Genomic DNA, 17467 nt, shown 5'->3' with positions numbered 1-17467 from the left:
TGTATATGGTGTTAAAGAATGTTCTAATTTCAATCTTTTACAGGTAGTTGCCTAGTTTTCCCAGCACCACTCTTTGAAGAGACTGTCTTTTCTCCATTGTATATTCCTGCATCCTTTGTCATAGATTAATTGACCATAAGTTTGTGGGCTTATTTTCTGGATTTTTCTATCCTGTTCCATTGATCTATGTGCCTGTTTTTGTGCCGGTACCATGCTGTTTTAATTACTGTAGCTTTGTAGTATAGTATGAAGTGAGAGAGTGTGATTCCCCCAGCTCTGTTCTTTTTCAAGATTGTTTTGGCTATTTGGAGTCTTGTGTTTCCATACAAATTGTAACATTTTTTGTTCCACCTCTGTGAAAAATGTCATTGGTAATTTGATAGGGATTGCACTGAATCTGTGTATTGCCTTGGGTAGTATGGCCATTTTAACAGTATTGATTCTTCTAATCCAAGAGCACGGTGTATCTTTCCATCTGTTTATGTCATCTTCAACTTCTTTCATCAGTGTCTTACAGTTTTCAGAGTACAGGTCTTTTGCCTCCTTGGGTAGGTTTATTCCTAGGCATTTTATTCTTTTTGGTGCAATGGTAAATGGTATTGTTTCCTTAATTTCTTTTTCTATTTCATTATTAGTGTATAGAAATGCAACTGATTTCTGTATATTAATTTTATATCCTGCAACTTTACCAGATTCCTTGATGAGCTCTAGTAGTTTTCTGGTCGCTTCATTAGGGTTTTCTATGTACAGTTATCATGTCATCTGCAGTGACATTTTTACTTCTTCGTTTCCAATTTGCATTCCTTTTTCCTCTCTGCATATTATAAAAATCTTGTTTCATAACATAAAGCATTGGTTAATACTTCCAGCAAATTATAGTGTAACATGAGGCATTGTGTCTTGTAGGTAAGTTTTTTTTTTTTTTTAGGTTTTTTTTGGGGGGGGTGGCAGGAGGTAATCTGGTTTATTTAGTTTGTAGGTAATTTTAATAGGGATAATTCTAGTTTTAGAATTCCTCTGTAGAGAGATATTCTTGATCTTGTTCATGAAGTATCTATTCTTCATTAGTTGGGAGTCTTAAAAAAATCAGTGATTCCTATTTAATTTCTTTCTGATAGTTCGTCAGTTTATCACAAGTGCTTATCAAAATTTACTGAAGTGGCAACCTAATTCTCATGTCAGATACTGAAAAAGTTTTTTTTGTCTGTTTCCAACTGTTGGGTTAGATTAGAAAGCACTCTCATACCTTGCTGACTGCATTATCTATTGGTATAGTTTAGAAAGTAATTTGGCAAGAGTAGTGAAAGATTATCTTCCAGATTTCATACAATTTGGATGTTTAATGTATTACTGGAATTAGTAAAAAAAAAAAAAAAGCCCAAAATTGTTAATATCAGCATGACACTATTATTATTTGCTTCCTAATATGACCTCATCAGACCTTCCATAAGTTTACTTCTACAAAATGAATTTTCTGGAATTCTTTCCCTGATTTTCATACTTTATCTGTGTCTCTGGTATCCACTGTTAAGCATATATTTGAATGGCTAGTATCCACTGTTAAGGAGGATGTATTTGAATGCCTGAGTGATCGTTGAAAAAAAAGACTTAGATATTCACTAAAGATCATTGCACACACTGTAGAACTGTTGAGGTGTGGTGCTTAACCAAATGCAGTAATAATAGGTAGCTCCTCTATTTTCTTGGTAACAGTCTCTGAGCAACCACTTTCTAGATGTTAATGTCATTTTGCCATCTACTGTTTGAAATTTAAAATCCTTATTTAGATAGGTTACAGAAAATGTCTGCTTTTAAACAAAACAGTAATGACAAAAACTAGCAGAAATTTTCATAGTGTGTGTGAGAAAGTTTAGTCTTTAACTCGTACTTAATTACATAATTGAATACAAAAAAACCTATGGTAACTCTTGGTGTATAGAGTGGGTCAGATACTCAGAGAATATATTTCTTTCTGAGGTTTTATTTAAAAGAGTTTTTAAATTGAAGTATAGTTGATGTTCAGTATTATATGAGGCATACAGTATAGTGATTCAAAATTTTTAAAGGTTTTACTCCATTTATAGTTACAAAAAATATCAGCTATATTCCCTTGTATGATATATTCTTATAGGTTGTTTTATAGATAATAGTTTATACCCCCCAATCCTCTACCCCTATAATGCCCCTCCTCCCTCCCCTTTCCCCACTGTAACCACTAGCTCTTTATATCTGTGACTCTGCTTCTTTGTGTTATATTCACTAGTTTGTTGTATTTTTTAGATTCCACATATAATGATATCATAAAGTAATTATCTTTCTCTGTCTGACATTTCACTTAGCAAGTTTTTCCATGTTGCTGCAAATGGCAAAGCTTCCTTTTTTATGGCTGAGTAGTACTCCATTTTATACAGATACCACATCTTTATCCATTCATACGTTGATGGACACTAAGGTTGCTTCCATGTCTTGGCAATTGTAATGCTGCTGTTGTAATGCTGCTATGAACATTTGGGGTGCATGTATTTTTCAGATTGGTGTTTTGGGGGTTTTTTGGATTTATACCCAGAAATGGAGTTGCTGGGTCATGTGGCAGTTCTATTTTTAGTTTTTGAGAAACTTCCATATTGTTTTCCACAGTGGCTGCACCAGTTTACACTCCCACCAATAGTGTACGAGGGTTCTCTTTTCTCCACTCCCTCATGAATATTTGTTGTGTTGTCTTTTTTATGATAATCTGACGGATGTGAGGGGATACCTTGTTTTGGTTTTGATTTGCATTTCCCTGATAATTAGTGATACTGAGCATCTGTTTCATGTGTCTGCTGGCCATCCACATTTTCTCTTTGGAAAAGTGTCTTTTCAGTTCTTTTCCCCATTTTTATTTTATTTTTTTTTTTGAGGTTGTGTTGTATGAGGTGTTTGTATATGTTGGGTATTAGCCCCTTATCAGTCATATCATTTGCAAAGATTTTCTCCTAATAAGTAGGTTGTCTTTGCATTTTGTTGATGCTTTTCTTTGCTGTGCAAAAGCTTTTAAGTTTAATTAGGTCCCATTTGTTTATTTTTGCTTTTATTTCATTTTAGGAGATGGATCCAAAACAAATATTGCTAGTTTATGTCAAATAGTGTTCTGCCAATGTTTTCCGCTAAGAATTTTATGGCATCCCATATCTTACATTTAGGCCTTTAATCCACGTTGAATTTATTTTTGTATATGGTATTAGAGAATGTTCTAGTTTCATTGTTTTACATGTAGCTGTCCAGTTTCCCCAGCACCACTTATTGAACAGACTATCTTTCCTCCATTGTGTATTCTTGTCTCCTTTGTTGTGGGTTAATTGACCATAAGTGTGTGGGCTTATTCTGGGCTCTCTGTTCTTTTCTATTGATCTAAGTGTGTTTTTGTGCCAGTACCATGTTTTGATTACTGCAGCTTTATGATATAGTATGAAGCCAGGGAAATGATACCTTCAGCTCTGTTCTTTCTCAATATTGTTTTGGTTATTTGGGGTCTTTTGGATTGCCACACAAATTTTAAAATTATTTGTTCTAGTTCTGTGAGAAATGCCATTGGTATTTTGATACAGTTTGCATTGAATCTGTAGATTGCCTTGGGTTATGCTAACAACATTAATTCTTCCAGTCCAAGAACATGGTTTATCTTTCCCTCTGTTTATGTCATCTTCAGTTTCTTTCATCAGAGTCATATAGTTCTCAAGTACATATATTTTGCTTCCATAGGTAGGTTTATTCTGAAGTATTTTACTTTAATACAATGGTAAATGGGAGTTTATTTAATTTCTGGTAGTTCATTATTAGTCTATAGAAATGCAACTGATTTCTGTATATTAATTTTGTATCCTGTAACTTTACTAATTCACTGATGAGATCTAGTAGTTTTCTCTAGTGGTGTCTTTAGGATTTTCTGTGTATAGATCATGTCATCTGCAAATACTGACAGTTTTAACTTACTTCCTTTCCAATTTAGATTCTTTTTATTTCTTGATCTTCTCTGATTGCTGTGCCTAGGACTTCCAAAACTATGTTGAATAAAAGTAGCAACAGTGGACATCCTTGTCTTGTTCCTATCTTTTCACTGTTGTGTATGTTATTAGCTGTGAGTCTCTCCTATATGGCCTTTATTATCTTATGTTCCCTCTGTGCCTGTGGAGAGTTATCATAAATGGATGCTGAAATTTTGTTAGCTTTTTCTGCATCTATTGCAATGATTTTTGGTTTTTACTCTTCTGTTTGTCAATGTGGTGTATTAGATTCATTTGTGGATATTCAAAAATCCTTCCATCCCTGGGATAAATCTCACCTAATCATGGTGTATGATCCTTTTACTGTATTGTTGGATTCGGTTTGCTAATTTTTTTTGAGGACTTTTGCAACTATGTTAATCAGTGGTATCAGCCTGTAGTGTGTGTGTGCTGGGGGGGTCTTTGTCTGGTTTTGGTATCAGGGTGATGGTGGCCTTGTAAAATGGGCTTGGAAGTGTTCCTTCCTCTGCAATTTTTGGAATAGTTTCAGAAGAATAAGTGTTAACTCTTCTCTAAATGTCTGGTAGAATTTACCTGAAGCCACCTGGTCCTGGACTGTTTGTTGGGAGTGTTTAAATTACTGATTCAATTTCATTACTGGTAGTTGGCCTGTTCATATTTTCTACTTTATCTGGTTCAGTCTTGGGGAGCTTGTACCTCTCTAAGAATTTGTGCATTTCTTCCAGGTTGTCCATTTTATTGGCATGTAGTTGTTCTTAGAAGTCTTTATGATCCTTTGTTATTTCTGTGGTGTCAGTTGTAACTTCTTTTTCGGTTATGATTTCATGTATCTGGGCCCTCTCCCTTTTTTTCTTGATGAGTTTGGCTAAAAGTTTATCAATTTTATCTTTTCAAAGAACCAGCTTTTAGTCTTTGATCTTTTCTATTGTTGTTTTAGTCTATTTCATTTATTTCTGCTCTGATCTTGAGGATTTCTTTTCTACTAACTTCGGGTTTTGTTTGTTCTTTCCCTAGTTCCTTTAGGTGTAAGATTAGGTTGTTTACGTGAGATTTCTCTTCTTTCCTGAGGTAAGCTTGTATCGCTATAAACTTGCCCTTAGAACTGTTTTTTCTGCATTGCATAGGTTTTGGATCATTGTGTTTTCACTTTCATTTGCCTGTAGATATTTTTTATTTCCTATGTGATTTCTTCATGACCCATTGGTTGTTTAGCCTCTACATATTTGTGGGTTTTGCAGATTTTTTTTTTCTAGTTGATTTCTAGTCTCAGCATTGTGGTCAGAAAAGATGCTTGGTGTGATTTCAATTTTCTTAAGTTAACTCAGGCTTGTTCTGTGGCACAGAATGTAATCTATCCTGTTGAGTACCCTTGAAAAGAATGTGTATTCTCCCTTTGGATGGAATGCCTTCTCTCTCTCCATAATGTGTCATTTAAGGCCAGTCTTATTTCTTTTCTGTCTGATTTGTCCACTGATGTAAGTGAGGTGTTAATGTCCCCTACTACTATTGTTACTGCCAGCTTCTCCTTCTATGTACATTAATATTGCCCTTTATATATTTAGATGCTCCTATATTGGGTCACATTTACATTTGTTAAATTTTCTTATTGATCATTATATAATGACCTTTCTTGTCTTTTGTGATAAAAGTCTATTTTATCTAGAAGTATTGTTACTCCAGCTTTCTTTCCATTTCCATGGAGTACTTTTTTCATCCTCTCATTTTCAGTCTGTCTGTGTCTCTAGATCCGAAGGGACTCTCTTGTAGGCAGCATATATGTATGGGTTTTGTTTTTGTATCCATTCAGCCACTCTGTGTCTTGGAGTATTTAGTCCATTTACATCTAAGATAATTATAGACATGTATGGTCTTACTGCCATTTTGTTAATTGTTTTGGGGGTTATTGTAGTTTTTTTCCCTTTTGTTCTCTTGTGACTTGATGACCATCTTTGTTACATTTAGATTCCCTTTTCTTTTAGGGGTGGAGGGTTGGAGGAGTGGAGAGGGAGGTAATTAGGTTTATTTTGTTTCTAGAGGAGGCACTGGGGATGGAACCCAGGACCTCCTGCATGCTGGAGCATGCACTCTACCAGTGGAGCTAGGCCCGCCCTCCCACCCTACCGGGTTCCCTTTCCTTTTGTTACCCAACCCTCTGTCTCTTAGTTTAGTTTAGTTTACTTCTAGAGGAGGCACTGGGGATGGAACCCAGGACCTCCTGCATGCTGGAGCATGCACTCTACCAGTGGAGCTAGGCCCGCCCTCCCACCCTACCGGGTTCCCTTTCCTTTTGTTACCCAACCCTCTGTCTCTTAGTTTAGTTTAGTTTACTTCTAGAGGAGGCACTGGGGATGGAACCCAGGACCTCCTGCATGCTGGAGCATGCACTCTACCAGTGGAGCTAGGCCCGCCCTCCCACCCTACCGGGTTCCCTTTCCTTTTGTTACCCAACCCTCTGTCTCTTAGTTTAGTTTAGTTTACTTCTAGAGGAGGCACTGGGGATGGAACCCAGGACCTCCTGCATGCTGGAGCATGCACTCTACCAGTGGAGCTAGGCCCGCCCTCCCACCCTTCCAGGCTCCCTTTTCTTTTGTCTGTCACAGATTTTTTGGTTTCTGGTTACCACGAGGTTTTTATACAGCAGTCTACATAGACAGATGATTGTTTTAAGTTGCTAGTCTCTTAATTTCAAATGCATTTTTAAAACCCTGCATCCATATTCTTCTCCCCTCAGGTTTACTATTTTTGATACATTTTATATCTAATTTTTTATGTATCCCTTAACTGCTTATTATGGATATAGATGATTTTACTACTTTTGTTGTTGAACCTTCCTCCTAGCTTATGATTGAGTGCTTTCCTACCTTTACTCTATATTTACTGGTACCTTTACTGGTGAGCTTTCCCATTTCATAATTTTCTTGTGGCTTTTCCTCTTTTGCCTAGAGTGGTTCCTTAATCATTTGTTGTAAAGCTGGTTTGGCGGTGCTTAATTCTTAGTTTTTGCTTGTCTATAAAGCTTTCTGATCTCTCCATCAGATCTGAATGAAAGTGTTATTGGGTAGAGTGTTCCTGGTTGTAGGTTTTTACCGTTCATCACTTTATATATGTCTTGCCACTCCCTTCTAGTCTGCAGAATTTCTGCTATAAAATCAGCTGATAACCTTACGGGAGTTTTCTTGTTACTTTCCCCTTGGTGCTTTTAATATTCTCCTTACCTTTAATTTTTGTCATTTTAATTATGATGTGGCATGGTGTGTTCCTCTTTGGGTTAATCTTTATGGGACTCTGTGCTTCCTGGATTTGGGTGACTGTTTCCCAGGTAAGGAAGTTTTCAGCAGGGCCCAGAGACCCCAGAGCTGGTGTCAGGTTGCTGTGGGGGGAGGCAGGGCATTTCCTGACACAGTTGGGTACTGGGTCCATGGTATCCCAAACCATGTGTTGGCCTGTTAGTGGCAAGGTCAGGGTCCAGCTTGTCCTGGAGGAGGTTCTGGCCTGCTGGATGCAGCCTGGGTCCCCAGGCTTTGTGATTATGGTTTTCTTGAGTGTAATATCTGCCCCTGGTGGGTGAGGCTAGTCTAGAAGTGTGTCTAAAGGTGGCTGGAGGATCAGCAAGTCCTTAAGCAGCCTGTCTGCTGATAGCTGGGGCTATGTCCCCACCCAGTTGCTTGGTCTGAAGTGTCCCAGCACTGGCCTCTATAGGCTGTTGGGCGGACCCAGGTCTTGGTGCTAATAAGCTAGAGGGAGGATCCCAGAATGACACCTGCTTGCAGCAATGCCCACGTAGTAAAAGGAGCTCCCAAGTATGGCTGCCACCACTGTCTATGTCCCTAGGGTTAACTGCAGTCACCCCCACACCCAACCTCTCTGCAAGACTCTCCAAGACCAGCAGGTAGGTCTTACCAGGCTCCCATCAAATTACTGCTTTTTCCCTGGGTCCTGCTGCATGTGAGATTTTATGTGCCCTTTAAAGAGTGAACTCTACTTCCCCCAGTCCTTTGGTACTCCTGAAATTAAGCCCCTTTGTCCTCCAAAGCCAAATGCTTTGGGGGCTCCAGTTAGCCGTGCAGGACCCCCGGGCTGGGTAACCTGAGTGGGCTCAGAACTGACTCCTGTGGGAGAACCTCTGCAATATTAGTCTCCAATTTGTGGGTCACCCACCTTTGGGTAGGGAAATTGAGTATATCTGAGTCCACCCTTCCTACCTGTCTCACTGTGTTTCCTTCTTTCTGTCTTCAATTGTAGAAGATCTTTGCTAGTGGGTTCAAGTCTTTTTCATCAATGGTTATTCTGCAAATAGTTGCAATTCTGGTGTGCTCATGAAAGAAGCAAGCTCAGAATCTTTTATACTTCGTCATCTTGGCCGTAGAGAATATATTTATTGATATAACAAAAAGATTTAAATTGCTTTAACCTTTACTAATAAGTTCACGTAATTTGAGATTTATAAGAAACTTGCCACATTTCATCTGGATTCTCAGCATTCACACCCACTGCTACATGGTTTTTTTTGAATGGGTTACCCGTAACTTTTTGGGGTTTTTTGGCAGACCTTTAGTTTACAGAATAAGACAGAGTAAATCACTGTGATGTCATCACGAACGTAATGTACCAATTTCCAGGTAAAAAAAAACCAGACAAACTTACAACACTTTAAGAGCTTTTTATATTGGCTTGCTCATGCAGATGCTAGGATCAGATCACTGCTCTACTTTCATCCTGTCCAGCCAGCAACACATATACAGAAGCACACAGGTGTGATACAGTGGTTCCTGCACCAGCAGACCAAATTCTTTCTAGTACCATCCATGGACTCAAGGAAAGCCGGTTTCTTGGCTATGGGAACAGTAAGAGTGGTGTAACTACTCATTTCCTCAATCTCCAAAACACTGCCTCGTAGCAAAATCGTTTCATATATGGAGCATTCTTTCCCCTCCGGATGGCTATGACTGAAATCAGGTGACCTCTTCGTTGTCCTCCTGAAGGCTATGAAGAGTTCACTTATGACCATATTTCTTTTCTAGACAGAACTGAAGGAACAAGGTTGTATTCCATGCAATATTAGAGCAAGATGAATATAAAGGTGATGACAGCAGTTAAGGTCTGCTACCTGAGCTCAGATGTTTCATTGGTTATATGGCCCCTTCTCCTGGCTCTTTACTGGTCCATCATCCAGAAGGCTGTTGCTATACAGGTAGCAGTTTTATCCTTTGCTTCATTTACCCAAGAGCCAGTCAGCAGGGTGTGTGTGTGTGTGAGTGGACTACACGTCTAATTTCTACTGACTCAACTTTGTATTCTTAGTTAGAAGTATAGTTTATCACTTAGAAGTCAAAACATTCTTCCAGCCAGGAATTAGTGATCCACAAAAACTTTCTGACTCATGGTGTAAGTCATGAACCAAAATACAATCAATGTACAATCCTAATTAGTAACACTCATTTCTTCATACTAGGCAGAGTGTTCAGTTTTTATTAAATTTTTTATTTATCCTTCTCCAGATGAGAAAAACATTTCATAAAACCTTCGATGTATCATATGTATACAGATACACTTGAAGGCATTGCTTAAGCTCAAAGACTGGGGAAAGAGGGTTTTCGAACCTTGCACGCTCTCTCCATTAACAAGCTAACCCCTGCCCTGGTTTCCTGCTTCATCCTGCGAGGGGAGTCAGTTATGGATTCCATTTACAACTGTCCACTTCATGTACATATCAAATTTTGGTATCTACACTTCCCATTCACTCTCACCCCTTACCTGGTAGCCAATCCAGCCATGTGCAGCATGCTCCTGGCTATCATTTGGGAATAGTTCTATGTGCAGGTCAAGCTCAAGGAGATTCCTCTGGACTTAAACCCCAAACTCAATGTCCGGACATGGGTTTTTGCATAATGTGCTGGGCACTTGCGGCTGGTCAAAGTTCCCAGTAGACATCCTGCCTGTGCGGAGTCCTGGTTGGGGCAGAGAAGATTGGTGAGAAGCCCTGTCAAGATCTAGGTAGCAATCAGGATTGCAGCTTTGAGGATGACCCAAGTCTGCTGAAGTCTTGGTCTTGTGCAGAGGCAGGAGCAGGAAGGGGGCTTTGTTCAGAAGAATGACAGAACTGGAACCATCTCATTACTGCTACTAACCAGTCTTAAACTACAAACAAGTCACCAGCCGTATGCTTTATTAAAAACAAAAATAAAAAAATAAAACTGATTATTCTCTTGGTCCACTATCTCACTTCCCTGGGGTAATTATCAATTCACTTTTGTTCCTGGACCACAACTACTCTCTTTGGAAAGATGTGCAGTATGAATACTTAACCATATTCAGGATGACACCTGCACTCCAATGTTCATAGCAGCACTATTTACAATAGCCAAAACATGGAAACAGCCTAAATGTCCATCAACAGGTGACTGGATAAAGAAGATGTGGTATATTTATACAATGGAATACTACTCAGCCATAAAAACCGACAACATAACGCCATTTGCAGCAACATGGATGCTCCTAGAGAATGTCATTCTAAGTGAAGTAAGCCAGAAAGAGAAAGAAAAATACCATATGAGATCGCTCATATGTGGAATCTAAAGACTCATGGACAGAGAATACAGACTTGTGGTTACCAGGGGGGTAGAGGGTGGGAAGGGATAGACTGGGATTTCAAAATTGTAGAATAGATAAACAAGATTACACTGTATAGCACAGGGAAATATACACAAAATGTTATGATAAATCACAAAGAAAAAAATGTCACAATGAGTGTGTATATGTCCATGAATGACTGAAAAATTGTGCTGAACACTGGAATTTGACACAACATTGTAAAATGATTATAAATCAATAAAAAAATGTTAAAAAAAAAGAATACTTAACCATAGACACGGACAGGATGCTCTTTGGGAGGTGACTGCAGATGGTGGTATCAGACACAAGAAAAATGCTCAGCCTGCTGCTTCTACACTCCATCCCTGCACAGAAAGTGATTCACTTTCTTCTACTATCCATTACTGTCTCATCATCACACTGCTGGCTTTCAGAAGATGAGGGTCACAGAAAAATCTCAACAATACTCCAGTTTAACTCTAATAGCAGCCTTTGTCCATCCCCCATGATTGACTTTACATCCCAGATCCTTACCACAGTCCCAGCAATTCTATTTTCCTACCCAAGTTGGGCAGTTGACCTTCAAAAACTGCTTTTATTAATACCAAGGATATAGTGGTGAGAAGCACTGTTTTCTCACATCATAGACTAATGTCTGATATATCTGACCATCCTCTTGAAGGATCTGACCCATGTGGTCACTTTCATACAACAGAGCAGCAACTGTACAACCCAAATGCAAAGCTTCCTCTACTGGGTTTTCATATACTTTATTCCACTTTTATCCTGGTATTTCATTTTCCAAGGAAACAGGAACAGAATCCTGTTTAGTACTGTTGCATTGGTAAATATGACATGATGTTCCTAACAGACCTAGAACAATCTTTCTAAAGAAATGTGGTCAGTAACATAACTCTTGTTTCAGAGTGATCTGTAAGAAAGCGACAAGGACTACCCCAGCTCTGCTGTGTTCCTAGAACCTCTGGTACAAACACTAGCTTGCAAGAGTGCAAATACTATAGTCCAGAGCTGATGCCCTCTCCCCTTCTGAGAATCACGTAGTCCAAGCATTAAACCCTCTACAAACCTCCTTCCCACTCCTTCCTACTGAGCCTCCTCATGGCTCTTCATGGTGAGTGCTCTCCCTCACTACCAAACTTAAGAAACCTGAATTTGTTTGACCGTAGATCTATTCCTAGGGGTCTGTACCTGCTGGACTTCATTACAAGTCCAGGAAAGAAGGCATGTGAGAGTAGCCAGAGAAAGAAAGCTCAGTCTTCCAGCCCTATCTGCACTGTAGTGGTCTAAGGAAGGTGGCACCTATGTTTTTAACTGTTTTAAGAGTATATGAAAGGTTTTAGAAAAGAAAACTCTATTTCCTTCAGCTAATATTTTAAAAATGAAGATGGGAGATTTAGATCTGTAACATTGTCACAGCTATAGTGGAAGTATTTTGTATTATTAAATTCAGCAATGTGAACACATCTTGTACCCAAATCCCTTGAAATGAGAACATCATCAAAACTGATTTTGAATACTTTCTGGAAGATAAAAACAGACTGATAAGCTTGTCTTCTCAGAGCAGAAACATCCTAAAATGTGAGTGTGACAGAAATCACTGCAGAGGAAGAGAAATGGAGGGAGACTCTGTGACAGATTTTATCTTCTAAGACAGCCACAGTGCTGTCTCCCATCCCACATGTGCCTTGAAAACTTTGCCACTTCTCAGGGTTGAATCTAATTCATGTCTCTTTAAACATGGGAAGGCTTGTGGTGGGCTGCACCCCACAGCCTTGCAAGCCTTCTAGTTACTCAGCCTGGGAACCAAGGAAAGAGCCCAAAGACAGCGGCAGAAATATCAATGGCTTATTGGACAGGGGATCATAAGCAAAAGGTCCTGGAGCGACACCCCATGGACAGCAGAGGGCAGGACATGGCAGCAATCTTCACTACTTGGGCTGTATATTTATAAGGGTAACTGACATCCAGTTGGCTCATCAGTTACCAGGGAAACCAGCAGCTGGGGCACATCTTCACTACCCCTCAGGTTAACAGCTGCCACAAGGGCAGATATTTCCCTTTAATGAACTAGCAAGTGGACCCATTCTGACCTAAGTATTAAAACAATCACTAACTGGGGCAGTGAGCAAGCAAGTGTGCAGACACAGCCATCAAGACTCATTTTGCAGTGAGGCCACCACTGTCACCCAGTCTGGGAGGGAGCTGATCCCCGGCCCTCAGGCTAGGGAGGAGATTTGAGATCTTTTAGCAGCACAGTACAGGGAGGTCATGACCCATACACCAAACGCACCCAGTAACAGCATTGTGAGAAAATACAACCACCGCCTGTGGTTTTCGTTCTGACTTGCAGTACCAAATTGCCTTTCCACCACCGGTCCCCACAGTTAGTGCCAAACACTGGAGCCTTTCAATTTACTCGGCAGCAGCAAGGTTGTAGGGCACATGGAAATGCCAGTGTCTGAACTTCATGTAAAATAAAGTGGATTCCTCGGTTTCTACCATTGTCCATAGTCAGACAGGAAGACAAGAGTTCAGCCATTTTGAAAAGGACCAGAGAATAGCCTTTGGCAAAAAAGCCTTTGCAAACTTTTCCAAGGGAAAGAGAAAAAACAAAAAAGCCTCCTTGGAATAAAAGATGAGCTTTATCTCTGTTACGGTAACGAGTATACCTATAGCTGCCACAGACAAGAACCTCAGCTATAAATTTTACCCGTATCTGTTCCTGTGCTTTCTTGCGGAAAATTCTCCTGCTTTTCTCCCCTCAGAGAAGCACTCCCTATTCCTGATAGCCACTATGTTTATTGATATGACTTGTAGTATTTTTTGTGCAAAGACTGCTGAAGCCATCACTCATCAGCTGCTGCCGCCACCCCACACAGTGAGCTCAGGGTGCAGACAAGCCAGCAGCCCAGCCTCTGCAGCACCCACAATAGTGCACTCTGAGGGGACTCAGAATAAGAAAGGACAGGATACTGGCCCTTCACAGCTAAGTGCTTGTCAAAGGGATGGTTTCAATAAGCCCGGACATTTGCCTCTTCCCATACACAGAAAAGTGCTAAATTCTTTAACTTGAGATGTCTGGTTTTGTTTTTAATGTTTTAACTACCTGGTCTTTGTTGTAAAACTCCTATATATCCTGGCTCCTCCCCTCCCTCTTCTGGAGCATTCCCTGAGAGCCTGGGCTCAAAGGGGTTCAGGTCCTCAGAATTGTCCACAAAATAAAACATAACTCTCAACTTTCACGTTATGCGTTATTTCAGTCGACAGTATTGGTGACCACAGGGGACCCAGAGCAGACTTCTCTCCTTCGCCTGGACTCTATGAGGACCCGGAGCCTTGGTACCAGCAGAGGCCTCTTGGGCTCATCTGACTCCTCAGAGTCCAGACTCTGAGAATTTGGGTGTCTCCTGGTTCTAGGATCACCTGTTATTGGTTGATGATCCTAAGTTTTATTTGATAGTGTTAAACTCCTCTCTGGAGTAGTAGGTTGTCCTTGAAACTTTTAGTTTCAAGAAGAGGACCAGGTTATCCTCAGTGAAAGGCCCTGGGAAGATTTTACTCACTTTAGACACTGAGTGTTTTTATCCTCAGTTGAAAGACTGGGAAGACTTTGTTCAGTTAACATTGAGTGGGGTTGGACTGGGTAATTAGGGGGGAAACTGGCCTGTCATTTTTTTCTTGAATTGGCTACATTAATAGAGTCTGTCAAAACTGAAATCATATGAGAAGCCATTTGACTCCAAAGACGGGGCCCTCCTCCTGGCCAGCAATGGCTTCCTCAGGTGACTGAGAAACTTGCAAGAGTGGTGGAGGCAAAGACCTCATGCCATGCAGCTGTCGCATGCAGTGGGGAAACCCACTAGCGATTTTATTCTGACAAGCTAACCTAAGAATGGAGATAAAAGCTTTCAAAACAAAAGAAGGAATGACAGGTTGCCAGCCTCTCACTAATACCCCAGCCAGGTTCATGTATATACAAAACTTACAAGTACTTAATTGGGAATTAAAGAAAAGCTCTCCCTGAAAATACCTAAGCTGGGGCTCTATTATTGCATATGCAATAAAGTTGAAGAAAAAAAAAAAGGCAGCCTGATAAAAACATCTTTTCAGAATTCTAACCTTATAAAAACAAAAGCCCTTCTGGGGGAACTTGCATTTCTCTTCCTGTGCCTTTTCGAAATGAAAATGTTTTATATGAATTTTCAAATAACTTTATTAGTGACTTTTACCTTTACAATATAATCTAAGCTTTATCCCCAATCACTTGATAATTTTTAAAGTAATTTAACATACCAATTATGTCTAATTAGTTTAATATCTCTCACTGGGATGTTTAAGGGGCCCTCTGAAGCTTCTCAAAGTTAGCAGGAGGTCAAAGGAACTTTAATCAAAATTTGGTATTTGGAAAACTTGTTAAAAAGTTTTGAAACACTTGGTAAGATAAAATCATAGGTCACAGTGAAACAATACTTATTTACTCAACCAAAGTGACAATGGTTTCAAAAACAGATACAAGCACAGACACTCACACAATCTGTTATCAAAAGTAGCACTAAGAAACTTTGTTTTCTCAACAGAGAGCATCAAAACCCAGCCTTCTACCAGCTGACTTTTAACAAAAATCCATTTAGTCACTCCTGACAATACACACACTCTTTTCTCAGGATTCCTTTTCCATAACCTGTCACTTTCTGCATCCATATTATTTCATCCCTTAGTTCACCCAACTAGAAACTACCAACTCTAAAGTAGCAAAATGAAGTCTTATCTTTTATATCTTCTTTTACTGAAAACATACACTCATTTTTCTACCGTATACCAAAATATTTCTTCATTATTTGTAGCTTAATTACATACTTACATAAGAATACTTAACTCTTAAAATCCTTAATTTCCTGTGAAAACTAGGAAATAAGCAATTATGAACTGTCTTCTACATTAGTGTTTTGTAGATTGACAAATACCAATAATAATTTCTAAACCCATGTTTTCTTATAGAAAATCTTTTTTTTTACTTTTTTCCATTTTTTCTTTATTCTTTAGTTTATTATAATTTTTTAACATTTTTTATTGATTTATAATCATTTTACAATGTTGTGTCAAATTCGAGTGTTCAGCACAATTTTTCAGTCATTCATGGACATATACACACTCATTGTCACATTTTTTTCTCTGTGATTTATCATAACATTTTGTGTATATTTCCCTGTGCTATACAGTGTAATCTTGTTTATCTATCTTATAGAAAATCTTAGTGTGGCACCAAACATATTTATCAATTGTCCCAAATACCTTTATCTTCTCTGTAAAGGGAAGCCAATGTTTGGTAATTAATGTTCTAATATTTTACTTTATTTGGGAATGACCTAGTTATTTAATAAACTCCTACCATTTAATTTAGCACAAGTCTAGAATTTTAAGATACCAAATATTTGCAGAGATTACTTCAAAAACACATTCCTAAAATGTAATTATTTTTAAATTGTTTACCCAAAAGCTTTTATCTCATTTGCGTTTAATTTACTTATAAGACTTTTATCACACCAAATTACTATTTTTTTGACAAATCTGAAACAGATACAACAAGATCTTATTTGACTGTCATCAAACCTAAGTACAGTAAAGGTATTATACTTAATATTGATGACTCTAAAGATGTCTTAAATCAACAAACGATTAGAGCAGGGAGATAGCTAGATATGAGCAAAGGGGGACACAGACCAAATGGCAGGAATTGGGCAGAAAGGAGGAGCACAGGCCAAATACAGAAAATCACACATCATGTAAGCACCGGGGCAGAGAAAGAAAAGCAGGAACCTCTGGGTTGACGTGGTTACGACTTTTGGGGTGATGAGTGGCCTGTAGACTTACAAAGAAAGGGGGAAAAAGGCAGGAATTTCCAGTGTCAGAATGTAACCTTTTGCTCATTATGCCCTCATTACAATCAAATTAGCCTTGCAGATTAGAAGTACCCATCATACACCAACATGCCATGACACTTCTGATCCAGACTAAATAAGGACAAAAATCCCTCCTCCATTCGGGAGGGTGGTTAGGATGAAAATCAGGGAATACGATCCCTGACCATTAAGACAATGGGCCATCAGTGATACTGAAGCTACGAGTATACAGCCTATGAGGATTTAAACTTCGACTCCTACATATCCCCACGTCAGATCTAAAACTGGGCGAACTGCGATTATTCGAAGTGGATAACCAAGTAATCCTGCCAATAGAAGTAACAATCCGAGTGCTAGTTTCATCTGAAGACGTCCTGCACCCATGGGCGGTCCCTTCCTTAGGGCTAAAAACAGATGCAGTTCCTGGGCGCTTAAATCAAACTACACTAATGTCGACACGACCTGGACTTTTCTATGGGCAATGCTCAGAGATTTGTGAGTCAAACCACAGCTTCATGCCGATTGTCCTTGAAATGGTGCCACTGAAATACTTTGAGGAGTGATCTACGTTTATGCTATAAGTTCATTAAGAAGCTAAATAGCGTTAACCTTTTAGGTTAAAGAGTGAGAGCCAAGGACTCTCCTTAATGACATGCCCCAGCTAGACACATCAACATGATTTATTACTATTTTATCAATATTTTTGACCCTCTTCATCGTATTCCAGTTGAAATTCTCCAAGTACACCTACCCATCAAGCCCTGAGCTAAAATCCAGCAAGGTCCGTAAACAGAGTACCCCTGAGAAACAAAATGAACGAAAGTTTATTTGCCTCTTTCCTTACCCCAACATAACAGGACTCCCTATCCTCATCATCATTATTATGTTCCCAAGGATGCTATTCCCAGCCCCTGCCCGACTGATTAACAACCGGCTCATTTCTATCCAACA

General features: G+C 39.2%; 1 long non-coding RNA gene across 1 annotated transcript in view; it reads right to left on the bottom strand.

The window, feature by feature from the left end:
• Window positions 1-8648: 8648 nt before the first annotated feature.
• LOC140696005 (uncharacterized) overlaps window positions 8649-17467 on the bottom strand; it is a 30235-nt gene continuing 21416 nt past the window's right edge. The window contains exon 2 of the long non-coding RNA XR_012071910.1: window positions 8649-9952. This is a non-coding gene — a long non-coding RNA (uncharacterized lncRNA). The remainder of the gene's footprint in view (window positions 9953-17467) is intronic.

Source organism: Vicugna pacos, chromosome 4 (genome assembly GCF_048564905.1).
Source record: "Vicugna pacos chromosome 4, VicPac4, whole genome shotgun sequence".
NCBI lineage: Eukaryota > Metazoa > Chordata > Mammalia > Artiodactyla > Camelidae > Vicugna > Vicugna pacos.
This window is presented reverse-complemented; position numbering and strand designations above follow the sequence as displayed.